This window comes from Microcaecilia unicolor, chromosome 9 (assembly GCF_901765095.1).
Source record: "Microcaecilia unicolor chromosome 9, aMicUni1.1, whole genome shotgun sequence".
NCBI lineage: Eukaryota > Metazoa > Chordata > Amphibia > Gymnophiona > Siphonopidae > Microcaecilia > Microcaecilia unicolor.
In genome coordinates, this window is record NC_044039.1 from 218,041,260 (window position 1) to 218,068,190 (window position 26,931).

Genomic DNA, 26,931 nt, shown 5'->3' on the forward strand with positions numbered 1-26,931 from the left:
CTCCCCTGCCCTCCCACTCCCATGATCACCTGCCCGCCCTCTTCTCCCCCCAACATCCCTCTTTTTATTCTTGCCACCCTGCGTGGTTTAAATCTTTTATTTACTTCCGTCGCAGTGGCCGCGTCAGTGCAAGCCCTGCCCGTCTCTAGCCTTCCCTTCATTTCTTGTCAGTGTCCCACCCTCGTGGAAAAAGGAAATGATGTCAGAAGAAGGCGGGACACTGACAGGGAACAAATGTGTTAATGCACCAAGCTCCACCTTTTTGCCCCCCCCCCCCCGTAACATTCAAAGTATGCCCATGACTGAATTCTGCACCTAGAGTTGAGCACTGTTCTATAAAGAGTGCTCGTCCCAAATTGCACTTAATAGAACAGTATTGAGTGCCAGATTTTATTGGCACCATTTACAGAATCTAGCCCAAAGAGGGCCCTCTCTTTACCATTAGCGTGTGCATGCAGGCACTATTCGCACATGTATACTGGTTCATGCAGATGAGCAATATTAGGATAGAGTGCACAAGTTTTCTCGTTAGATGTGCATGTGTTCACTATTCGCACATGCATAGTGGTTCATGCATGTATGCACTATCAGGAAGGAGTGCATGCATTTTGCCATTAGCATGTGGAAGTGTGCACTATTCGCACATGCATATAGTGAAAGAGTGCACACACATTTCCATTGCGTTTGCATACATGCACTATTTGCACATGCATAGTGGAGTTTGTGCATGTGCTCATTATCAGGAAAGAGCGCATGCATTTTCCCTTAGCGTGCAGATGTGTGCACTATGCGCACATGCATAATGGTTTATGCATGTGCGCACTTTAAGGATAGAGTAGATGCATTTTCCTGTTGGGGAGTGAATGCATGTACTATTCACACCTGCATAGTGGTGAATCCATGTGCACATTATCAAGAGTGCACACTCTCCCATTAGCATTTGCATATGTGCACTATTCATACGTGCATAGTGGTTTGTGCATGTGAGCACTATCGGGAAAAAGTGCACATGCTCTCCCATTAGCATGTGAATGAGTGAACTATTCACACATGCAGAATGGTTCGTGCATGTGTGCACTATCAAGAGTGCACGCTCTTTCCTGTTTGCATGTGCATGCATGCTCTATTCGCACATGCATAGTGGTTCATGCATGTGAGCACTATCAGGAAAGAGTGCACGCTCTTTCCCGTTAGCATGTGCATGCGTGTACTATTTGCACAAGCATAGCGGTTTGTGCATGTGCATGCTGTCAAGAGTGCAGGCTCTTTCCCATTAGAATTTGCATACGTACACTGTTTGCACGTGCATAGTGGTTCGTGCATGTGTGCATTATCAGGATAGAGTGCATGCATTTTCCTGTTAGCGTGTGCATGCATGCACTATTCGCACATACATTACTACTACTACTATTATTAAACATTTCTATAGCGCTACTAGACTTACGCAGCGCTGTACAAATTAACATGAAAAGACAGTCCCTGCTCAACAGAGCTTACAATCTAAATTGGACAGACGAACAGACAGCTAGGGGTGGGGAAATTGCAGTGGTAGTGCGTGCTATCAAGAATGTATGCTCTTTCCCGTTAGCATGTGCATATGTGCACTATTTGAATTTGCATACTGGTTGGTGCATGTGCGTACTATCAAGACGGCATTCTCTTTCTTGTTAGCATGTGAATGCATGCCCTATCTGCACAAGCATAGCGGTTTGTGCATGTGCATGCTGTCAAGAGTGCACGCTCTTTCCCATTAGAATTTGCATACATACACTGTCCGCATGTGCATAGTGGTTCGTGCATGTGTGCATTATCAGGATAGAATGAATGCATTTTCCTGTTAGTGTGTGCACGCATGCACTATTTGCACATGCATAGTGGTTCATTCATGTGCGCATTATCAAGAGTGCATGCTCTTTCCCATTAGCATTTGCATGTGTGTACTATTCACACATGCATAATGGTTTGTGCATGTGTGTGCTATCAAGAGTGCATGCTCTTTCCTGTTTGCATATGCATGCATGCACTATTCACACATGCAGTGACGTTCCTGGCCTGGATGGCACCCGGGGCGGAGCGCCGATGCGCCCCCCCCCACGCTAGATGACACTTCTCCCCCCCTCCAGCGAAATGACACCCCCCCCCCGGGTGCACGCTGCTGGGGGGGGTGCCGCGGCGCGCGCCTGCTCCTCCGAGTTCCCTAAACTTTGTTTGTTCGCTGCAGCTCCCTCTGCCCTGGAACAGGAAGTAACCTGTTCCGGGGCAGAGGGAGCTGCAGTGAACGAACAAAGTTTAGCAAACTCGGAGGAGCAGGCGCGCCGCGGCACCCCCCAGCGGCGTGCACCCGGGGCGGACCGCCCCCACCGCCCCCCCCCTTGGTACGCCACTGCACACATGCATAGTGGTTCATGCATGTACGCTCCATCAGGAAAGAATGCATGCATTTTCCCATTAGCATGTGGACGTGTGCACTATTTGCGCATGCATAGTGGTTCATGCATCTGCACGCTATCATGAGTGCATGCTCTTTCCTGTTAGCATGTGCAGATGTGCACTATTCACATATGCACAGTGGTTAGAGCAAGTGCGCATTATCAGGAAAGAGTGAACATGCTTTCCTATTAGCGTGTGAATGTGTACACTATCATGAATGAGTGCACACAATTTCCCAGTAGTGTGTGGACGTGCAAACTATTTGTATATGTATAGTGGTTCATGCATGTGCATGCTATCAAGAGTGTATGCTACTTCCCATTAGCATGTGCATGTGTGCTCTATTCACACGTGCATAGTGGTTTGTGCATGTGCACACTATCAGGAAAGAGTGCACATGCTTTCCCGTTTGCGTGTGCATGCATGCAGTATTCACACATGCATAGTGGTTCATCCATGTGTGCGCTATCAGGAAAGAGTGCATGCATTTTCCCATTAGCATGTGGACGTGTGCACTATTTGCGCATGCATAGTGGTTCATGCATCTGCGCGCTATCATGAGTGCATGCTCTTTCCTGTTAGCATGTGCAGATGTGCACTATTCACATATGCACAGTGGTTAGAGCAAGTGCGCATTATCAGGAAAGAGTGAACATGCTTTCCTATTAGCGTGTGAATGTGTACACTATCATGAATGAGTGCACACAATTTCCTAGTAGTGTGTGGACGTGCAAACTATTTGTATATGTATAGTGGTTCATGCATGTTCATGCTATCAAGAATCCATGCTCTTTCCCGTTAGCATGTACACACGTGCACTATTTGCATGTGCATAGTAGTTTATACATGTGTGTACTCTCAGAAAAGAGTGCATGCATTTTCCCATTAGCATGTGCATGCGTGCACTATTCGCACATGTATAGAGGTTCGTGTATGTGCTATATTGTTTCAAACGAATGCATTTCCCTACTGCCATCTCAGAAGAGCCCTTATTTTTTAGGTCTTTCCTGACGGGATTCTTCATTTAATTAAAAAATATATTCAGCTTTCAAACAAGTGGTTGAACAAAATAGATGACAAATACATATTTATTCATAGTCTGCATTGAGTTTCTACAGCTAAGATTTTGATTAGTCATACGAAGGTCCCTAGTCAAGAAAACTAATCTAATTTAACCTTATCTCAGCTTTTACAGACCAACTTACCCTAACAAATTAGAGTCCAAAATTGTTTACAATAAGAAAATGATCAAACACAAAAGGAAAAAAAAACCCAAACAATGTCTTTCAACAGTTGTTAGAGGAAATCAAGAATTTTTGAAATAGATAAGTTTTTAGATACTTCCGAAAGATCACTTAACAGGAAGACTGATCTGCAATGGTCAAAAATGTGCCTGATAGAAAAAAGATGATTCCATAACTTTCTTATAACAAACCAATTTAAAAGGGGGGGGGGAAAGATTCTGTAACTGGTGGTTTCTTGATCTAGAGGTAACTTATATATAACATAGTAGATGACGGCAGAAAAAGACCTGCACGGTCCATCCAGTCTGCCCAACAAGATAAACTCACATGTGCTACTTTTTGTGTATACCTTACCTTGTTTTGTACCTGTCCTTTTCAGGGCACAGACTGTATAAGTCTGCCCAGCATTATCCCCGCCTCCCAACCCCCAGCTCCGCGTCCCACCACCGGTTCTGGCACAGACTGTATAAGTCTGCCCAGCACCATCCCCGCCTCCCAACCACCAGCCCCGCCTCCCACCACCGGTTCTGGCACAGATTGTATAAGTCTGCCCAGCACTATCCCCGCCTCCCAACCCCCAGCTCCGCGTCCCACCACAGGTTCTGGCACAGACTGTATAAGTCTGCCCAGCACTATCCCCGCCTCCCAACCCCCAGCTCCGCCTCCCACCACCGGTTCTGGCACAGACTGTATAAGTCTGCCCAGCACCATCCCCGCCTCCCAACCACCAGCCCCGCCTCCCACCACCGGTTCTGGCACAGACTGTATAAGTCTGCCCAGCACTATCCCCGCCTCCCAACCATCAGTCCCGCCTCCCACCACCGGCTCTGGCACAGACCTTATAAGTCTGCCCAGCACCATCCCCTCCTCCTGCCACTGGCTCTGCCACCCAATCTCGGTTAAGCTCTATTGCCAGGAAAAGAAATCAGAGAAGCGAAATCTTCAGGAGCCAGTCCATTCATAATTTTAAAAATGAAGCAAGCAAGTTTAACAATAATTTGGGCTTTAATCAGGTGCCAATGAAGACTGATCAGCAACGGAGTTACGTGGTCAAACCTTTGCCTTATAAATATTAGTCTGGCCGTGGTATTTTGCAAGATCTGAAGCTTCTTCTCAAGTATACTTGTTATTCCCGCATATATGGAGTTGCAATAGTCTAACTGGGACAAAATGGTTGATTGTAGCAATATAGAAAAGTGCTGTTCATAGAAGTAGGGACAAATAGCCCTTAGCTATTTCACTTTATAAAAGCACTTTTTATATACATTATTAATTAGGGCAGTGGCAAACCAAGGGCAGGGCAGTGGGGGGCGGTCTGCCCCGGGTGCAGGCAGCAAGGGAGTGAACTCAGCAGTCGCGTGGCTCTCAGCTCTGCCAGTCCTCTGCCCCCTCTGGTGTCAACTTCCTGTTACTGTTCTAGAAAACATTTATTTTCTAGAAATGTTAAGTAGTAACTTCCTGTTCCACAGCAGGGGACTGACAGAGCTGTCAGCACACCCCCCTGTTTGGAGGAGGGAGGGAGGGAACACACCCGGAGGAAGGAGTGCTCCTCCCTGAGGCCAAGATGCACTAAAGTCGTCGTTAGAGCCTTTCCCTACCGAATTCCATAGCGAATCGGTAGGGAGCGGCTATGCATCAAGGAAAGGGAATGCAAATGAGCTACTCGTTGTAGCTCACTTGCATTCTCTATTCCCTCGGAAGCTAGTCGGAGTTCCCACGTCTTTGACACTCGTCCATCTTCCGCCCCTAGGTCTCTCTCAGCCAATCACAGCGCATTTAGCTCAGCTAAATGTGCTGTGATTGGCTGAGAGACCTCTAGGCCTCTCTCAGCTGAGCTAGATGTGCTGTAATTGGCTGAGAGAGACCTAGGGGAAGATGGACGGGTATCGTGGACGATGGAAGAAAAGTGCAAGAAAAGTGGCTCGAACAATTAATTTTACCTGCTCCCACGAACCGTGCAGCATCTCCCGGCCCCCTCCCATGCTGCAAGGCCAGCCTGGGGAGCAGCAGAAGTGGCCGGTGACTGCGGGGAGCGAGGTGCAGCAAGCCCGGGCAGGCGCTGAAGGTGGATGGGGGGGGGGGTTGGCCGTAGGGGCTTTCTTTGTCCTACACCAGCAATAGAATCGGCCCCAAGAGCACAGCAAGGGGGTAGCTGTCTTGGCCTGCGATCTGATCTAGAAGTGCATAACAGGAAGAGCAGGCTGAGCTGCTGCGCCGCCTGGAGCTTTTCTAAGCAAATCGAGCCATCAAGAAAAAAGGACGACAAAAAAAAGGGTTTGCAGAGCCCTAGGGCACAGATGCCCCGGCACTTGTGCTGTACCTGCTGAGTGCTAAAGTCGAAGCCCTTCAATAAGCTGAGAGACCCGGAAGTCTCTGAGCAAATCACAGCGCGTTTAGCTCAGCTAAACGCATTGTGATTGGCTCAGAGACTTCCGGGTCTCTCAGCTGAGTGAAGCACGGCCCAAAAGAAAGTTTTTATTATTGGGGGGGGGGGGGGGGGGGTAGGCCGCCCAAAATGGGCGTCTTATTTGAAGCGGAGCTTAATAAAGCTTAAGGGTGGGTTTGGTTTTGTTTTTTAGAGTGAAAAACGTCCATCAAGGATGCACTTGGGCACTTTTCGGGTGAAGACCACCCATAATGGACGTCCATGACGAGCACTTGGACGTTTTTCCCACCCCCCCCCCCCCCGATTTTGTTGTTGTTACATTTTATGAAGTTTTCAATCCCGCACAGCCCCAACGAGAGGTACAGACCTCTCGTTAGATTTTCCAGCGTTAAGGCAATTGGAAAAGGTTAGTGCATCTCATTACAATGGGGTTTCTACACAATTTGCACAATTTGCTCATCTGCATTTCGTTAGCTGCTACTGTCCTCGGGGGAGGGGGGGGGAAGGTCTTTAGTGCATGCCAGGGTTTACTACTTGCTCGTTAATGGCTCGTTAATGGCTCTTTAAGGGCTTGCTAAGTTTAGTGCATCTGAATGGCAACCAAGCTAGGCACACCACTAAATTTGGGGTTCCAAAGACAATGAAGCATCAAGTACATACCCCAAAACTTTGGATGTGTTTTCATACTGTAATTGATCATTGTAATTTAAGTACAGCATTGAGGAAGGAGGTGAACAATACTGTGGTCTTAGTGGCATTCAATTTCAACATATTTTATATATACAATTTAATATCTTCATTTGCAGCCTGTCTGTTTCCATGGATACCAGTAAGTTAAAAATATCAACATAAGAATAAAGAAACTCATCTTTATGTAAAAATAATTGAAGAAAATGAGTTCATAAAAATATTGAATAGTATAGGAGATAAGAGTGAACTCTGAGGCAACCCACATTGCAGGGCCCAAAAATGAGAAAGTGCCCTATCTGTATTGACTGCATTAATTCTGTTGAGCCGAACCAGCCAAAAACAGACCCTACAATTCCAAGTTCACTTAGGGATCCTTTTAAAAAGCCACGGTAGTGATTACCACCCGCCGAATACGACAAAGCCCATAGGAATTGAATGGGCTTCATTGCTTTTTGAGCTCCGCTCAAAGGAACCCTTAATTTGTTTTAAAAAAACCTACTCTACTAGTACTTATCATTTATATAGCGCTACTAGACGTACGCAGTACGGACAGAGCTTACAATCTAATTATGACAATCAAGACAAATAAGGGATGAGGGAATAACTTAAGGTGGGAGTGATAAAACAGACATGGGTACTGAACAAGTGAATAGGAGTTAAAAGCAGCCTGAAAAAGGTGGGCTTTTAGCCTAGATTTGAAGACGGCCAGAGCTGGAGCTTGACGTACTGATTCAGGAAGTCTATTCCAGGCGTATGGTGCAGCAAGATAAAAAAGTAATGGAGTCTAGAGTTGGCAGTGGAGGAGAAGGGTACAGGTAAGAGAGATTTACCTGATGAACGGAGTTCCTGGGGAGGAGTGTAGGGAGAGATAAGAGTGGAGAGGTACTGAGGACCTGCAGAGTGAATGCACTTGTAAGTCAATAAGAGGAGTTTGAATTGTATATATGAGGAAAGGCTAAAGCGGCTAGGGCTCTTCAGCTTGGAGAAAAGGCGGCTGAGGGGAGATATGATAGAGGTCTATAAAATAATGAGTGGAGTTGAACGGGTAGATGTGAAGCGTCTGTTCACGCTTTCCAAAAATACTAGGACTAGGGGGCAAGCGATGAAGCTACAATGTAGTAAATTTAAAACGAATCGGAGAAAATGTTTCTCCACTCAACGTGTAATTAAACTCTGGAATTTGTTGCCAGAGAATGTGGTAAAGGCAGTTAGCTTAGCAGAGTTTAAAAAAGGTTTGGACGGCTTCCTAAAGGAAAAGTCCATAGACCGTTATTAAATGGACTTGGGGAAAATCCACTATTTCTGGGATAAGCAGTATAAAATGTTTTGTACATTTTTGGGATCTTGCCGGGTATCTGTGACCTGGATTGGCCACTGTTGGAAACAGGATGCTGGGCTCGATGGACCTTTGGTCTTTCCCAGTATGGCAATACTTATTTACTTATGTAAATGGATAGGGAGCCAATAAAGAGGGCTAATATGAGCGTAGCAACACTGGCGGAATATAAGTCATGCAGCAGAATTTTGAACAGATTGAAGAGAAGAGAGATGGGTTAGTGGGAGACCTGTGAGAATCAAGTTGCAGTAGTCTAAGAGAGGTGATAAGAGTGTGGATAAGGGTTTTTGAAGTGTGCTCAGAAAGGAAGGGACAACTTTGGTGATGTTATAGAGAAAGAAACAGGTTTTAGCAGTCTGTTGAATATGTGCAGGGAAAGAGAGAGAGGAGTCAAAGATGACCCCAAGGTTACCAGCTGATGAGACAGGGAGGATGAGAGTGTTATCCACAGACATAGAGAATGGGGGAAGAGGAGAGGTAGGTTTAGGGGGAAAGAAAAGAGGCCATGTTTAGTTTCAGATGGCAGTGAGACATACAGGTAGCAATATCAAACAGGCAGGCTGAGACTTGGGCCTGGATTCCTGCTGAAATTTCTGGTGTAGAGAGGTAGATCTGGGAATCATCAGCATAAACGTTATACTGAAAACCATGGGAGGAGATCAGAGCACGAAGTGAAGAAGTATAGATGGAGAAAAGAAGAGATCCCAAGACGATACACTAATTGATAGTGGAATAGAAGTGGAGGAGGATCCACTAAAGCATACACTAATAGTGTGATGGAGAGATAAGAAGAAAATAAAGAAAGGAACAGAGCCCTGAAATCCAAGTGAGGACAGCTTATCAAGGAGTAGATGATGATTGACAGTGTCAAAAGCAGCAGGTAGATCGAGAAGGATGAGGATAGAATAGAGAGCATTAGATCTGGCCAAGAACAGGTCATTGGAGACTTTAGCAAGGGCTGTTTCAGTTGAATGTAGAGGGTGAAAGCCACATTGAAGTGGATCAAGAATAGTTTGAGATAATGGTGGTGAACAGCAAGTTCAAGTATCTTCGATAAGAAAGGGAGGAGGGAGATGGGGAGATAGTTGGAAGGGCAGGTAGGGTTCAATGAAGGTTTTTTGAGGAGTGGTGTAACTATGGCATGTTTGAAGGCATCAGGAACAGTTGAAGTGGAAAGTAAAAGATTGAGGATATGACAGATAGAAGGGATGACAGTAGGTGAGATAGTGCTGAGTAGGAAAGAAAATGTGGAGTTTCCTCTTTAGTGATTTCAGAAAAGAAAGAAAAGGAGGCAAGGGTTGAAGGTGGATTTACAGAATGGACTGGGGGAAGAAGAGGTGGAAGAAATGCAGAGTGATGCACTTGGGGTGCGGAAATCCAAAGAAGATGTGCCAGATAGGAGGGGAGAGCTTGGTAAGCTTGACTCAGGCGAAGGACTTTGAGGTGATGGTGTCTGAGGATCTCAAGGTGAGGAAACAATGCAACAAGGCAGTGGCCGCAGCCAGAAGGATGCTAGGCTGCATAGAGAAGGGTATACCAAGCAGAAGGAGGTGTTGATGCCCCTGTACAAATCGTAGGTGAGGCCCATTTGAAGTATCGTGTTCAGGTTTGGAGGCCATATCTTGCTAGGGATGTAAAAAGACTTGAAGCGGTTCAAAGAAAAGCAACAGAAATGGTATGGGGTGTGCATAGCAAGACTTATGAGGAGAGATTTGATGACCTGAACATATAAACCCTGGAAGAAAAGAGAACTAGGGGTGATTTGATACAGAAGTTGAAATATTTGAAAGATATTAATCAAAAAATGTTTTCCAGAGACAGGGAGGTGGTAGAACTAGAGGACATGAATTGAGGTTTAAGGGGGGACTGACTCAGGAATATTTGTCAGGAAGTATTTTTTTTCACTGAGAGGGTGGCAGATACCTGGCATGTCTTCCCGCAGGAGGTGGTGGAGATGAAAATGGTAATGGAATTCAAAAATGCATGTGATAAACACAAAGGAATCCTGTTTAGAATGAATAGATCCAAGGAAGCTTAGCGGAGATTAGGTGGCAACCCCTACGTAAATAACTTTCTCTTTTTCTTACAGGATGTTTTATAAGGTGAGTGGTGTAATTCATTTTAAAAAGAATTAAAAGTTACAGTGTTCTATTATTTTTAAACTACTCTTTCCTTTAACAGGTGTCCCAGATTTTAACCAGGTAAGCCCAGGTGAGTATATTTGTGGTTCTGCAAGTGTGTTCCTCTCTTTTTCTAAGTCCCAGTGTCCTTTATGTCTGTGTCGTCGTCGTCTTCTTTACTTATCTTTTTCAAGCTTTCTTGGGTAATTCAGTTCTTTATCTGTCTTGGTTGTCTTTTGCCTCGATCTTCTCCCTATATTCCAACTTCAAATCAAAATAAAAGGAAATTCTCTCTTCCTATGTGTGTGTTTTCTAATGTGTGCCTGCCTGGAACAAGATACCCTCACTAAAAATGGCTGTCTAATACAATGCCTGAGTCCCCTTATTATGCTAATTAGTTCACTTTCCTTTGCTTTAACTCTAAGGAGAGTGCTTCAGCTTCTTCTGGTTTCAGGCTCTTGGAATTCTTGTTCAGTGAAGACACTCACAGTCAAAAAACACTTTCTTACTTTTAATAAATAAAGGGTCACCAGCACAGAATCCCTCATTTGAAATAATCTTCTGGCTTTTAAAACACAGTTCTTCAACTAAATAATCTTAAGACTTTTAATCAAGCTTTAATATTAGTTTGTTCACATTCAGAGTTTCTGTTTTTCACAGAGCACAACTTGTCTCACTTTAATATTCAACTCTAAATTGATTATCTGGTTTTCCAACAGAGAGCTGACTCTAAAAGCTCTACTGACCAGACTTTGTCCCTTTAAATGAACCAAAATTGAATAAAATCTTTTCAATAATGTCTTCTGTCTCTAAATTAATCTTGTCTCGCAAGAAATGATTATATATAAGTACATAAGTAATGCCACACTGGGAAAAGACCAAGGGTCCATCAAGCCCAGCATCCTATCCAGGGCCGATCAAACCCAGTAAGCGGGGTAAGCACCGCAGGGGGGCACCTGCCTTCAAGGGCACCACTGCGGTATTGTGCCGCCAAACCACGCCACCCTTGGGGGTTTAAATCTTTTATTTACCTTCGTCCCAGCGTCCGCATCATTACAAAGCCCTGCCCGTCTCTAGCCTTCCCTCCCTTCATGAGTTTGTTCCCGCAGAGCCCCGCCTTCTGATGTCATTTCCTCGAGGGCGGGACTCTGCGGGAATGAACTCACGAAGGGAGGGAAGGCTAGAGACGGGCAGGGCTTTGAAATGGCGCGGCCGCTGGGACGGAGGTAAATTTTAAAAAAGCCTTAAACCACGCAGGGTGGCAAGAAGAAAAAGAGGGATGTTGGAGGGAGAAGAGGGCGGGCAGGTGGGCATAAATGGGAGGGGGATGGAGGCGAAGGAGAATCGCTGGACTGGGGCAGGGTGGGAGAAGAGAGAAAGGATATGGGGGGGGGGGCGCCAGAGACTCTAGGACCGGCCCTGATCCTATCCATGACAGCGGCCAATCCAGGCCAAGGGCACCTGGCAAGCTTCCCAAACGTACAAAAGAGACAAATTGTTATTCACAGCTCAGATTTTCTCTTAAAAATATTTTTTTTTCCTTTCTCACACACTTCAAGACACTCGTATTTCTTTCCAGGCAATTCACTTAACTTTCGCTCACTATAATTCCTTTCACACATCAATTTCTCTCACACCTACAGCACTTCCGTTGCTCTCCCATAAACTGTTCCTTGTCAGGTTCCTTTGCTAAGCAGCAGCCAATCAGAGCCCTCCTTACAAACACTCAAACACCCTTTAACATTCCGTTACTCTAAATTATCTAAAAAAATAACCTTTAAAAACTTTGTTTTTGATTTTTAATTATATAATTCAGATTACAGCAATGGCCTGATCTAAATTATGTAAAAACTTGCCTTTCTTTAGACCCCAGATTCTGAAACGGAACACTTTTAAATCTCAGGAGGTTGTTTACCAAAGCTAAGCTCGAGTTATCTGCAACAGGGCCCATAGGAATAAAATGGGCCCTGCAGCAGATAACTCGAGCTAAGCTTTAGAAAACGGGGGGGGGGGGGGGGGGGGGGGGGGGTCAGTGTTTTATATACAAACTAGTAAAACATGCCCGTTTCTTGCAGCAATGAAACGGGCGCTAGCACGGTTTCCTTCCGGACCTCCCCCCCACCTCCCTCCCTACTCACCCCGTCTGCGTTCCTCCGCCATTGTTGCTGACCTCGGCTCGCCACCTTTAATTTGCTGACGTTGCTCCGCCCTCAACGTCATCACGTTTGACGCGAGGGCAGGGCCCTAACACTGTGTTTTCGGTGGCTTCACCACCACGAAGGCTTCGAACCGGCAGGAAGTGCCCTGAGGACCTGACAGTGACGTCAGTGTCCTCAGAACGTTGAGGGTGAGTTTTATTATATAGGATGAGACATTAATGAAACCAAGGCTAATCTCTGCAAGCTCCCTACACCTAAATTCTTTATTTTGGAATTTTGCAAGCATTTTAAAATTTATTAAAATAATTATTTTAGTTTGCAGGTGTCACCGCAGGTTTTCCCAGACCTCACGGAGCGTGCGTGCTTTTTTGCGCCACTAGGGGGTCATTAGGTTCATTAGTGGGCCTTCTGTAGCCCCCCTTTCACTTCCCAGCAAGCTTTGGGCCAGAGAAATTAAAAATCTGCCATACCCTCCTACATTTGCGCATGTGCAATCGCACAATCGCATTGCAATCATGAACCCACATTAAATAGACCATTTATGGGTCAACCAACACCTTCCCACATAATTTTTTTTTTTTGATGTTTCAACATTTTTATTGATGACAATTCAAATGAAATACATTTCACCATGTGCGTACACATTTCTTCAAAAACAAGCATAGCAAACCACCTTGTAAAGCATTCCGTCATCAAACTTTTAAACATTTCCTCCCCCCCTCCCCCCCCTATTCATCTCTAGTGATTCTATGTTTCAACAATTTTATAAACAACTCAACATGTTATGTATCAACTTGACACAGTCAACATCTCAGGAAAATTTAAACCCATGCCTCGCCTATCCGCTATGAACCTCTTATGGCTTTCACCCCCCCCCCCCCCCCCCGACCATGAAAACATTTGCCTCATATATCAACTAGTATTCCAGAACCACATTCAAAGCCATCTTTAAGTTAGAAACAAATCAATGTCTCTCCTCCATCCAGCCGCCCGTGAGGTCTAGGCTCTGATGACCCCCGCGGTACTGGCGAGGTTATCACAGACGGCGTGGTAGTATTGATAAATAACAAAAACCACCGTTGCAGCAGAGTAATAAATACCCCAGCACTGTGACCTTCCCACATAAATTTAATTAACACATTGGTGGTACGGCATTTTCCGAGCTCCGGGACATTTCCGGAGTCATCGGGATTCAATTTCTCAATGCGCATGCCTGTGTGACGTCATCACTGATGTCACCGTGCAACACCCTTTAACATTCCATTACTCATTTGTGGGTTTTAGTTATATAATTCAGATTAGAGCAATGCCATGGTCTGAATTAAGTAAAAATTTGCAATTCTTTAGACCACTGGCGTAGGAAGGAGGGGGGCGGTCCGCCCCGGGTGCACGCCGCTGGGGGGTGTCGGCTTCGCGCTGGTGCACTGCCTTCTCTGCCCCAGAACAGGTTACTTCCTGTTCCGGGACAGAGAGAGCAGTGAACCAGCGCGGAGCTGACACACCCCAGCAACATGCAGTCGGGGCGGATCGGCCCTCCCGCCCGTCCCTCGCTGCGGGTATGCGCTTCGGAGGGGGGAGGGTATGCGCTCTGGGGGGGGTGCGCCGTGCTGCACCCGGGGGGGGGGGTGCGCAGCGGCGACCTGCCCCGGGTGTCAGCTCCCCTCACTACGGCTCTACTTTAGACCCCAGATGTCTCAAATGGAACCCTTTTAAAAAAACTCAGTGTTTTACATACAAATGGGACACAAATTATGGGAACGGCTGAAGGAAGTAGAACATCAGCGGGCGAAACTGAAAGAAGCTATTTTAAAAGCGACAAACCTTCATGTCAGAAAATTAGATAAAAGTAAGAGGAAAAGAAGGCTGCTCTGGTTCTCGAACGTAGTAGCTAAAAAGGTAAGGGAAAAAAGGTTGGCCTTCATACATTACAAAATGACTCAGAAAGAGGAAGACAGGCAAAAATACCTTGAAAAGCTAAGAGAAGCTGGAAAAGCTGTCAGGAATGCAAAAAAGCAAACAGAGGAAAAGATAGCTGATACGGTAAAATTGGGCTACAAGACATTTTTTTAGATATGTAAGCGACAGGAGGAAGTGCCATAATAGCATTGTGAAGTTCAAGGCTGAGGGGGAGGAATATGTAGACACTGATAAGGGTAAAGCTGAACTGGTAAACAATTATTTCTGTTCTGTGTTCATGGAAGAAAAGCCAGGGGCAGGACCACAGAAGACAAATGCTAATGAGGACAGATGTATGGTAGACCAGGACCGATTCTCAGAAGACTCTGTTCATGAGGAGCTGGCTAAACTAAAAGTAGACAAAGGGATGGGGCCTGATGGGATACGTCCAAGGATACTCAAGGAACTCAGAGAAGTTCTAGTGGCTCCACTGACTGACCTGTTCAATGCTTCCCTAGAGTCTGGCGTGGTCCCGGAGGATTGAAGAAGGGTGGATGTTGTCCCTCTGCAGAAGAACGGATGCAAAGAGGAGGTTGCGAATTACAGACTGGTCAGTCTGATCCAGGGGCGTAGCCAGACAATAGATTTTGGGTGGGCCTGGGCAAGAAGTGGGTGGGCACCAAGTGTTCTCCCCCCCCCCCCCCCCCCCCCCCACCACCACCATCACCACCAAAAAAATATGTCAGCTGGCAGGAAAATGCTTCTTTCCACTTTGGGAGTCTGAAGCAGGCATGCACTGAAAACTGAGCATGCGCAGGTGCCAGTATCATGGAGAGTAGCATTTTCATTGCTTTTGACTCGTAACCACTTGTAACCACTCGCCTCCACCTACCCTCCTCTCCTCCTTCCTGTACTCATTAATTGATTTGATTTGCTTACTTTATTTTTGTCTATTAGATTGTAAGCTCTTTGAGCAGGGACTGTCTTTCTTCTATGTTTGTGTAGCGCTGTGTACGCCTTGTAGCGCTATAGAAATGCTAAATAGTAGTAGTAGTAATCAGGGGGAATTCTTCAGGTGGCGGAGCTTGGGATCCCCTTCAGCTACCATTGTGCTACTGTTGGGTGGGCCCTGGCCCACCCAGGCCCACCTATGGCTACGCCACTGGTCTGATCTCAATGGTGAGTAAACTAATGGAAACGCTTTTAAAGCAGAAGATTGTGAGGTTTCTCGAATCGAATGGACTGCAGGACCCGAGGCAGCATGGTTTCACCAGAGGCAGATTATGTCAGACAAATCTGATTGACTTCTTTTACTGGGTGACCAAGCAGCTGGACGTGGGAGGAGCGTTAGATGTAGTATACTTAGATTTTAGCAAAGCCTTTCACACGGTTCCCGCACAGGCAACTGATAAGTAAACTGAATGCCCTCAGTATGGGACCTAAAGTGACTGACTGGGTTAAAAACTGGTTAAACAGAAGGAGACAGAGGGTCGTGGTAAATGGAGTTTGCTCTGAGGAATAGGATGTTATCAGTGGTGTACCGCAGGGATCGGTTCTCGGGGCTGGCTCTTTTTAGCATCTTTGTGACTGATATTGTGGAAGGACTGTAAGGTAAGGTTTGTCTCTCTGCAGATGATACCAAGTTCTGTAACAGGGTGGACACCCTGGAGGGTGTGGATAGCATGAGGAAGGATCTAGCGAAGCTTGAAGAATGGTCCAAAAACTGGCAACTAAGATTTAATGCTAAGAAATGCAGGGTCATGCACTTGGGTCACAAAAACCCAAGGAAACAGTACAGAATAGGGAGTGAAGTTCTTCTGTGTACGAAAGAAGAGCGGGACTTAGGGGTGATTATGTCTGATGAACTTAAGGTGGTCAAACAGGTAGAAAAGGTGACGTTCAAAGCCAGAAGGATGACCAGCAGGAAAAAAAGAGGTGATGGTGCCCTTAAGTCTCTAGTGAGGCCCCATTTAGAGTACTGTGTGCAATTCTGCAGACCGCACCTACCTAAAGATATAAACAGGATGGAGTTGGTCCAGAGGACGGCTACAAAACTGGTCAGCAGTCTCTGTCATAAATTAGGCATATACAGTGTTTACAAATGCCATTTTGGAAGCCCAAATCAAATGTATTCCACGTATTAACAAAAGAGGAAAGAAGAGCAAAGGATAGCCAGTGTGGTTTAAAGGGGAAAGGGAAACAGGACTTGATATGCTGCCTTTCTATAGTTTTTGCAACTACATTCAAAGCAGTTTACACATTATACACAGGTACTTATTTGTACCGGGGCAATGGAGGGTTAAGTGACTTGCCCAGAGTCACAAGGAGCTGCAGTGGAAATTGAACCCAGTTCCCCAGGATCAAAGTCTGCTGCACTAACCACTAGGCTACTCCTATTAGAGTCAAAAGAGCATCCTTCAAAGAATGGAAAAAGGATCCGAATGAAGAAAATAAGAAGCAACATAAGCAGTGTCAAGCTCGATGCAAAGCATTGATGATGAAGGCGAAAAGAGAATATGAAGAAAAACTTGCCGTAGAGCAGGGGCGTAGCCAGACCTCGCTGGGAGGGGGGCCAGAGCCCGAGGTGGGGGGCACTGTTTAGCCGCCCCCCCCGAGCCGCCGCCACCACATCGCCCCCCCCCCTGCCGGCCTGCCCCACGATCCCCTTCAACCCCCCTCCCGCCACCAACTCTCCCCCGCCGTCGCCACCCGCCCCGTCGCCGCAAATGATACCTTTTTTGAAGAGAGACTTCCTTCCACGCTCGAGTAGCGCCTTTCTTCAACAAAGTTCCGGCCAGCGTCAAAACAGCTGATCGCCGGAACTTCGTTGAAGAAAGGCACTACTCGAGCGACAGCGGCCAATCCAGGCCAAGAGCACCTGGCAAGCATCCCAAACGTACAAACATTCTATACATGTTATTCCTGGAATTTTGGATTTTTCCCTAGTCCATTTAGTAGTGGTTTATGGACTTGTCCTTTAGGAAACCGTCTAACCCCTTTTTAAACTCTGCTAAGCTAACCGCCTTTACCACATTCTCCGGCAACGAATTCCAGAGTTTAATTATGCATTGGGTGAAGAAACATTTTCTCCGATTTGTTTTAAATTTACTACACTGCAGTTTCATTGCATGCCCCCTAGTCCTAGTATGTTTGGAAAGCGTGAACATCCAGTTAAACAGCTAAACAGCTAAAAATGCCTGCACAAATAAATATGTTTTCAAAGGCTACTGCACATTTGTAAAGTCCCAGGGAGTGCATTCCACAAAAGCAGATCCCCTACAGAAGTTGCAGTAACCCAAGTTTCAGCAAAATGTACTTCAAAGATCTTCTGTATTGGCAGATGCATACTCACTGTAGGTATCCTGAAAACCTGACTGTCTGGGTGTGTCCCAAGACCGGGTTGAGAAACCCCTGAAACCCCTGAACTACAAAACATTTGTTCAAGAACAGTATATCGGACCTTCAGCGGTGCCACTCAGGGGCTAAACTGCTTTCATAAGGTTTTCCACACCATCATCATCAATGGTCCAATGGTTCTGTAAATGAGAATTCAAATACTCAGCTTTTAATCAAAATCGGCATTGGGGACCAGGACTCAACGTGAATCATCTTTCACATGAAGCTGTATCAAGGAGTGTCCCCTTTATTTCATAAGCCATGCCATGGTGACAATCCTCTACCATTTGACACTCCTTGATACAGCTTCATGTGAAACACGATTCATGTCAGTGTCACAAACCTGGAGTGTTAAGTGCGGAGCCAGATGTGCGCGCCCACAATGCTGTTGATCCCTTTCCTCCAGAGCGCCTACAGTCTGTGCGCGTCTATAGTGACATCAGACGCCTTCAGCTTAAAACCAGGACCGTTGCACTACTTTTTTGCCTTGACAACTACCTTGTGGGTTGTACTGGTGCGTTCTCTCCTATTGCTTACTGCTTGCCAAGACTTCTGCCTGGACCTGACCACTGCTGGAACGGTACCTGCCTTGACTTCTGCCTGGACCTGACCACTGCTGGAACGCCACCTGCCTTGACTTCTGCCTGGACCTAACCACTGCTGGAACAGCGCCTGCCTTGACTTCTGCCTGGACCTGACCACTGCTGGAACGGCGCCTGCCTTGACTTCTGCCTGGACCTGACCACTGCTGGAACACCCCCTGCCTTGACTTCTGCCTGGACCTGACCACTGCCGGAACGCCATCAGCCTTGACTTCTGCCTGGACCTGACCACTGCTCGAATGCCACCTGCCTTGACTTCTGCCTGGACCTGACCACTGCTGGAACGGCACCTGATTGACTTCTGCCTGGACCTGACCACTGCTGGAACGCCACCTGCCTTGACTTCTGCCTGGACCTGACCACTGCTGGAACAGCGCCTGCCTTGACTTCTGCCTGGACCTGACCACTGCTGGAACACCCCCTGCCTTGACTTCTGCCTGGACCTGACCACTGCTGGAACACCATCAGCCTTGACTTCTGCCTGGACCTGACCACTGCTCGAATGCCACCTGCCTTGACTTCTGCCTGGACCTGACCACTGCTGGAACGGCACCTGCCTTGACTTCTGCCTGGCTGCCTGGACCTGACCACTGCTGGAACGGCACCTGATTGACTTCTGCCTGGACCTGATCACTGCTGGAATGGCACCTGCCTTGACTTCTGCCTGGACCTGACCACTGCTGGAATGGCACCTGCCTTGACTTCTGCCTTGACCTGGCCACTGCTGGAACGGCACCTGCCTTGACTTCTGCCTGGACCTGACCACTGCTGGAACACCCCCTGCCTTGACTTCTGCCTGGACCTGACCACTGCTGGAACGCCATCAGCCTTGACTTCTGCCTGGCTGCCTGGACCTGACCACTGCTGGAACGGCACCTGATTGACTTCTGCCTGGACCTGATCACTGCTGGAATGGCACCTGCCTTGACTTCTGCCTGGACCTGACCACTGCTGGAACGGCACCTGCCTTGACTTCTGCCTGGCTGCCTGGACCTGACCACTGCTGGAACGGCACCTGATTGACTTCTGCCTGGACATGATCACTGCTGGAACGGCACCTGCCTTGACTTCTGCCTGGACCTGACCACTGCTGGAACGGCACCTGCCTTGACTTCTGCCTTGACCTGACCACTGCTGGAACGGCACCTGCCTTGACTTCTGTCTGGACCTGACCACTGCTGGAATGGCACCTGCCTTGACTTCTGCCTGGACCTGACCACTGCTGGAACACCCCCTGCCTTGACTTCTGCCTGGACCTGACCACTGCTGGAACGGCGCCTGCCTTGACTTCTGCCTGGCTGCCTGGACCTGACCACTGCTGGAACGGCACCTGATTGACTTCTGCCTGGACCTGATCACTGCTGGAATGGCTCCTGCCTTGACTTCTGCCTGGACCTGACCACTGCTGGAACGGCACCTGCCTTGACTTCTGCCTTGACCTGACCACTGCTGGAATGGCACCTGATTAACTTCTGCCTGGACCTGACCACTGCTCGAATGCCACCTGCCTTGACTTCTGCCTGGACCTGACCACTGCTGGAACGGCGCCTGCCTTGACTTCTGCCTGGACCTGACCACTGCTGGAACGGCACCTGCCTTGACTTCTGCCTGGACATGACCAATGCTGGAACGCCGCCTTCCTTGACTTCTGCCTGGATCTGACCACTGCTGGAACAGCGCCTGCCTTGACTTCTGCCTGGACCTGACCACTGCTGGAACGGCACCTGCCTTGACTTCTGCCTGGACCTGACCACTGCTGGAACGCCACCTGCCTTGACTTCTGCCTGGACCTGACCACTGCTGGAACGGCGCCTGCCTTGACTTCTGCCTGGACCTGACCACTGCTGGAACACCCCCTGCCTTGACTTCTGCCTGGACCTGACCACTGCTGGAACGCCATCAGCCTTGACTTCTGCCTGGACCTGACCACTGCTCGAATGCCACCTGCCTTGACTTCTGCCTGGACCTGACCACTGCTGGAACGGCACCTGATTGACTTCTGCCTGGACCTGACCACTGCTCGAATGCCACCTGTCTTGACTTCTGCCTGGACCTGACCACTGCTGGAACGGCGCCTGCCTTGACTTCTGCCTGGCTGCCTGGACCTGACCACTGCTGGAACGGCACCTGATTGACTTCTGCCTGGACCTGATCACTGCTGGAATGGCACCTGCCTTGACTTCTGCCTTGACCTGACCACTGCTGGAACAGCACCTGCCTTGACTTCTGTCTGGACCTGACCACTGCTGGAACGGCACCTGCCTTGACTTCTGCCTGGACCTGACCACTGCTGGAACGGCACCTGCCTTGACTTCTGCCTGGACCTGACCACTGCTGGAATGGCACCTGATTAACTTCTGCCTGGACCTGACCACTGCTCGAATGCCACCTGCCTTGACTTCTGCCTGGACCTGACCACTGCTGGAACGGCACCTGCCTTGACTTCTGCCTGGACATGACCAATGCTGGAACGGCGCCTGCCTTGACTTCTGCCTGGACCTGACCACTGCTGGAACGGCACCTGCCTTGACTTCTGCCTGGACATGACCAATGCTGGAACGCTGCCTTCCTTGACTTCTGCCTGGATCTGACCACTGCTGGAATGCCACCTTCCTTGACTTCTGCCTGGACTTGACCACCACTGGAATGTCGTGTGCCCTGAGTTCTGCCTGGACCTGACCACTTCTGGAAATCCTTGCCTCCTCCTCCTGTCTGATCCTGAGCCCGTTTCTCTTGCCTGACTTATTAAGTCCTGTTGGCCGTCTGAACCCAGGGGCTCAACTGCTGGGGAACAGTGGTCGTTGCAGGTGAAGTGTTGGGTTTGCTGACCGCTGGTCTTCAGACCAGCCCAAGGGCTCACTTACTTTTCTGATATCTGTGACAGTCTGATCCTGGTCCCCATGCTGATTTTGATTAAAAGATGAGCATCTGAATTCTCATTTATAGAGTTACATTAAAAATATAAAGTTTAAAGATTAAAATTCTGGAGGAAACACTGGAGCAATGACGATGGTGGTGTGTAAAACCTTAATGAAAGCATTTTGGTTCATAAGTGGCACTACTTAAGGTTTGATATACTGTTCCTGAAAAAAAAATTTTGTCATCAAACAGGTGCTTTTTTTAAAAAACATTTTTCATAGGTACACTGTTGTCAAATTATCTGACACAAAAAAACAGAATAGAGAAATAAAGTCCCATCACCAACACAAGAAAGAAGATTTAGAAGAAGGCTGTCACCTACTGGTGACAGCTGGGATTACAGCATTAAGGGACAAAAGAGAGAGAATTCACTCCAAGCCTTGTCCAATTTCCTCCAAGTCTGGCTATCAAAATGAGACAACAGGGGTGACACTAAAAGCAGCAAAGCGAGATTACCCAGAATATTAACTTATCTGGTTTTTTACTCTGTGTCCTTGAATGTTTTTTTTCTTTTCTTTCCTTTGTTCTTCTTTATTTTATTTCTCAGGTTTACACTTTGATGTTTTTAATAAAAAATGCACACATCACCTAAAAAGAGGGTTTAGTGCACCCTCTCTCTTATCCCTTTGTTTCTTTGGTGTTTATGGAATTGTAAACTGCTCTGATAGTTCTCTCCAGAGTGGTGTATTAAGTCTGAAATAAACTTCAAACTTATGCGGGTCTCTCTCACGTGCTAAGGTCATTTTCAGTGCAGAGGTAAAATGGCCAATTTTTATACCTTTGTATTAATTGCCACATGCTAATGTTAATAAATCACAAAAATCAAAAATAACCGCACAGAGCAATTCAATCTAGAAACTATTAAATAAACCTATGCCCTGAATATAAGGTAACTAGCCGTTAAGCCCGTAACAACGGGCTAGTTTCTTGTTTTCCTATGGCCCCTCCCCCTGTCCACCAACCCTGCTTTCTCCCCTGCCCTCCCCCCAGCGTCTGTTTCCCTCAGTTCCGCCCCCTCCTTCCCTCCCTGCTCCCTCCTCCGATTTCCACGCCCATGTCCAAGCCCTCCTCCTTATTGGGCTGTACTGCTGGTGGAGGCGGGGCTTGGACTTCTACACTCTCAGCGTTCCGACTCTACTGCGCATTTGTAGGTGAGTCGGTCACTTGCTGTTTATATGTTTGATAGTTTGGCACTTATATCCAAAGTCACTATCTTTATAAATAACGTAGCCTCGTAAGCCCAGGGTACCATATATTTAGGACACCAACTGAAACGGCTAACATCATTGGCTCCACCGCCAACCGAAAACATCTGCAGAGTAAAAACTCCCAAAATCTTAACAATAGGAGAAAAAATCTGCAGTTAATAAATCCCATATTGAAAAATATATCACAAATCAACCATTATCAAAATATACTCAACATATTTTAAGAAAATGTGCTCATATGTTCTCAAAGGGACTCTCACAGACCGACTGGCCTTAACTTACGTCCACAGGCATATAATCATCGTGCATTTCACTATACTTATTTTCTGCCAATGCATACTGGGGGGAATTCGATATATGGTGCCTAGAAAATCCATAGAAATGACTAGTAGTAGTAGTCTTTGGGATTCTGGAATCTTGCTACTCTTTGGGATTCCGCATGGAATCTTACTACTCTTTGGGATTCCGGAATCTTGCTTCTCTTTGTCCTTATCCCTTATTTGTCCTGTTTGTCTGTCCTAATTAGACTGTAAGCTCTGTGGCGCAGGGACTGTCTCCTCATTTCCAGTGTACAGCGCTGCGTACATCTAGTAGAACTATAGAAATGATAAGTAGTAGTACTCTTTGGGATTCCGGAATCTTGTTACGCTTTGGGATTTTGCACGGAATCTTGCTACTCTTTGAGATTCCAGAATCTTGCTACTCTCTGGGATTCTGCACAGAATCTTGCTACTATTTGGGATTCTGCATGGAATCTTGCTACTCTTTGGGATTCTGGAATCTTGCTACTCTTTGGGATTCCACATGGAACCTTACTACTCTTTGGGATTCCAGAATTTTGCTTCTCTTTGTCCTTATCCCTTATTTGTCCTGTTTGTCTGTCCTAATTAGATTGTAAGCTCTGTGGCGCAGGGACTGTCTCCTCATTTCCAGTGTACAGCGCTGCGTACATCTAGTAGAACTATAGAAATGACAAGTAGTAGTACTCTTTGGGATTCCGGAATCTTGTTACTCTTTGGGATTCTGCGTGGAATCTTGCTACTCTTTGGGATTCCGGAATCTTGCTACTCTTTGGGATTCCGCATGGAACCTTACTACTCTTTGGGATTCCGGAATCTTGCTTCTCTTTGTCCTTATCCCTTATTTGTCCTGTTTGTCTGTCCTAATTAGACTGTAAGCTCTGTGGCGCAGGGACTGTCTCCTCATTTTCAGTGTACAGCGCTGCGTACATCTAGTAGAACTATAGAAATGATAAGTAGTAGTACTCTTTGGGATTCCGGAATCTTGTTACGCTTTGGGATTTTGCACGGAATCTTGCTACTCTTTGAGATTCCAGAATCTTGCTACTCTCTGGGATTCTGCACAGAATCTTGCTACTATTTGGGATTCTGGAATCTTGCTACTCTTTGGGATTCCGCATGGAACCTTACTACTCTTTGGGATTCCGGAATTTTGCTTCTCTTTGTCCTTATCCCTTATTTGTCCTGTTTGTCTGTCCTAATTAGATTGTAAGCTCTGTGTCGCAGGGACTGTCTCCTCATTTCCAGTGTACAGCGCTGCGTACATCTAGTAGAACTATAGAAATGATAAGTAGTAGTACTCTTTGGGATTCCGGAATCTTGTTACTCTTTGGGATTCTGCGTGGAATCTTGCTACTCTTTGGGATTCCGGAATCTTGCTACTCTTTGTCCTTATCCCTTATTTGTCCTGTTTGTCTGTCCTAATTAGATTGTAAGCTATGTGGCGCAGGGACTGTCTCCTCATTTCCAGTGTACAGCGCTGCGTACATCTAGTAGAACTATAGAAATGATAAGTAGTAGTACTCTTTGGGATTCCGGAATCTTGTTACTCTTTGGGATTCTGCGTGGAATCTTGCTACTCTTTGGGATTCCGGAATCTTGCTACTCTTTGTCCTTATCCCTTATGTGTGCTGTTTGTCTGTCATGATTAGATTGTAAGCTCTGTTGAGCAGGGACTGCCTCTTCATGTTCAAGTGTACAGCGCTGCATACGTCTAGTAGCGCTTTAGAAATTATAAGTAGTAGTAGTATAAGGGGCACCTAGATTTAGGTGCAGTATATCCTACAGTATTCTGATAAGTGCCCTTTATTTTAGGGAGTTTTCTTTCATCTGTGTTGCATCTCATGATCCTTTGTTTAGACAATGCATTGGTATTTCAAAAATAGGAAAAGAAAAGGATACCACCCTACCAAACTGCAGAGCTGGAAAACAGTAGTTTATACATGACGAGTCAAGCCACATTGCGCCTACAAATAGGTGGGAAAATGTGGGATACAAATGTAACAAAAAATAAATATAGAATATGCTTAATTGATATCCTAGTGCCTAAAACTATGAAAACGTGGCGCAAACCCTGGTGCGTAGATTTAGGTGCATTGAGCCGTATTCTATAACAGCATGTGTAAATTTTGGACTGCCCATGAAACGTCCATTTCCCCGCCTATAACCACGCCCCTTTTTGCCTGCACACATTAGAATGTAGGTGCGGTGTGTTACAGAATATGCTCAGCAAATCATGTGCGTAACTTCTAATTATTGCCAATTAGTGCTCATTATTGCTTAAGCGCTGTTAACAACACTGATTAGCATGTTAAGCTAATTAAATTACATGCGTTGTTACAGAATACGCTTGGATTTTGGCGCGGAACACTAGGCATGATAAATAGAATCTGGGGGACTTTGTGCTTTATGAATTAGAATGCCTTGAAGGCGCCATTCTTCAGTTACCCCCGTTTACTAAGCCGCGCTACTGGCTGCCACACGGGAATGCCGACACAGCCCGTCGGCATTAGCGCACGGCAGCCGCTAACGTGGCTTAGAAACAGGGGGGGTTACTATTTAAAGGTCAAGGACGTCCAGCATTGAAATGAACATTTGGGTTCCTTGAAACAGCAATTGTGAAACGTGGACCATGTCGGGACCCAAAAGACTGTATTTTAAATAAGTTCAGTACTTCACGTTCTAATTCATAAAACACATAGTATGCAGAAGCACAAAAAATAGTATAGTGAAATGCACGATGATTAGATGCCTGTGGACGCAAGTTAAGGCCAGTTGGTCTATTCCAGTCCCTTTGAGAACATACAAGAACATTTTCAAAAAAATTCTTGAAATATTTTGAGTATGTTTTGATATAATGGGATTTATTTTTGTATTTTGATTTGTGTTTCCCTGTAGATAGTTTCTTATATCTTCTTTTTGATGTTGGTGTTTCACATGCGCGAGAGGAAAGGAGGGGCACGTCAAAATGGCAGACTGACTGCCATTTGTTTTTTCTTGATGCCCCATATGAAGCACAAAGGGGTGGTAAAGGCCCAGCCGCTCCTGGCTTGCACCTCCTCCCCAGCACTGCAAACTTTGGATCGCTACGCCTTGAGACCCCCGCAAACGGAATCTGTAGGAGGAAGTTCAGCTGTAGGGGCAAGTGAAGGACTGCCTGCCCCTGTTGGACTTGACGCTTCGTTGTTATCTTCATTCGTCGTTCCACTGCTGTGCCCGGCTGAGCAACGGGTCGAGGATGGACTTCCCTCCGCTGTGGAAGTCGCTAAGGAAGGGAGCCCCAAGGGTGGTGTCAGACCTGATGGACTGCAGACTGGGCTGAGTGAATTGGGAGCTTTACAAGATCTTGCTTCCCAGACAGTGGCATCGCTGGACAATATCTGGAAGGTGCTTACATAGTCCCAAGAAACATCTTTGATAGTGAATAAAATGGATGCATTGACTACTAAATGGGAATCTAATCGACCGGGATATATAGCGACTTCTGAACAGACTAGTGTGGATATACAAAATGTGTAGTCGCTGATGTTATTAAGGATAATATAAGGTTATCTCAGAAGGTGGAACAAATTGAGAACTTTGAAGGTGGAACAAATTGAGAACTTTGAAGGTTAAATCTTCATACACTGAATTTTCCTAGGTTGCCTGGTATATCTCCAGTAGAATTTTTTAGGAAATACTTAATTGAAGTTTAAAATATTCCCTACATCTATTCCTCCAATGAATAAAGTTTATTATTTGTCTACTTCGGCTAAAAATCCATCGGAAGTGCCAGAGGCTGGAAGTCAGATTCCTCAGCGGGATCTCAATGTGATACAGAATTTATCAGGTATTCTAGAGGACTTGCTTTCTGAAGTGACTGAACGAGCAACACTCTTGGTCTCTTTTGCATTTCAGCAGGACCTAAATGCAGTCATGAGATTGTTTTCCCGCAGTTCTCAAATTATGTTCTGTGGTCAAAACGTCTGGGTATGTTCTGAAGTGACTACAAAACACACAGGACAGAAGAAAGTCATTTCTAGCTATGAGGTCGGAGGTACGTGCTTTGGGAGCATCTTATTTTTTAGCATATCCCTGTAAATATTTAATATGTTATGTCACGGCTGTGCCCCTGCATTCAGACTCACCTTTCCTTCCGGCGGTCAGGCTCCGTGGCTTCTCCGCACGTTCCTCCTGCACTGATGACTCTGCTGCCTGCTGCCCTGTTTTCCAAAGCTCATTCCAGAGACTGTCCAAGCCTCAGTTT

The 26,931-nt window shown here is 46.5% G+C and overlaps 1 protein-coding gene across 1 annotated transcript in view; it reads right to left on the reverse strand.

Annotated features, from left to right (window-relative positions):
• TSHR (thyroid stimulating hormone receptor) overlaps positions 1-26,931 on the reverse strand; it is a 224,508-nt gene that overhangs the window by 155,846 nt on the left and 41,731 nt on the right. The gene's annotated exons all lie outside the window — the stretch shown is intronic.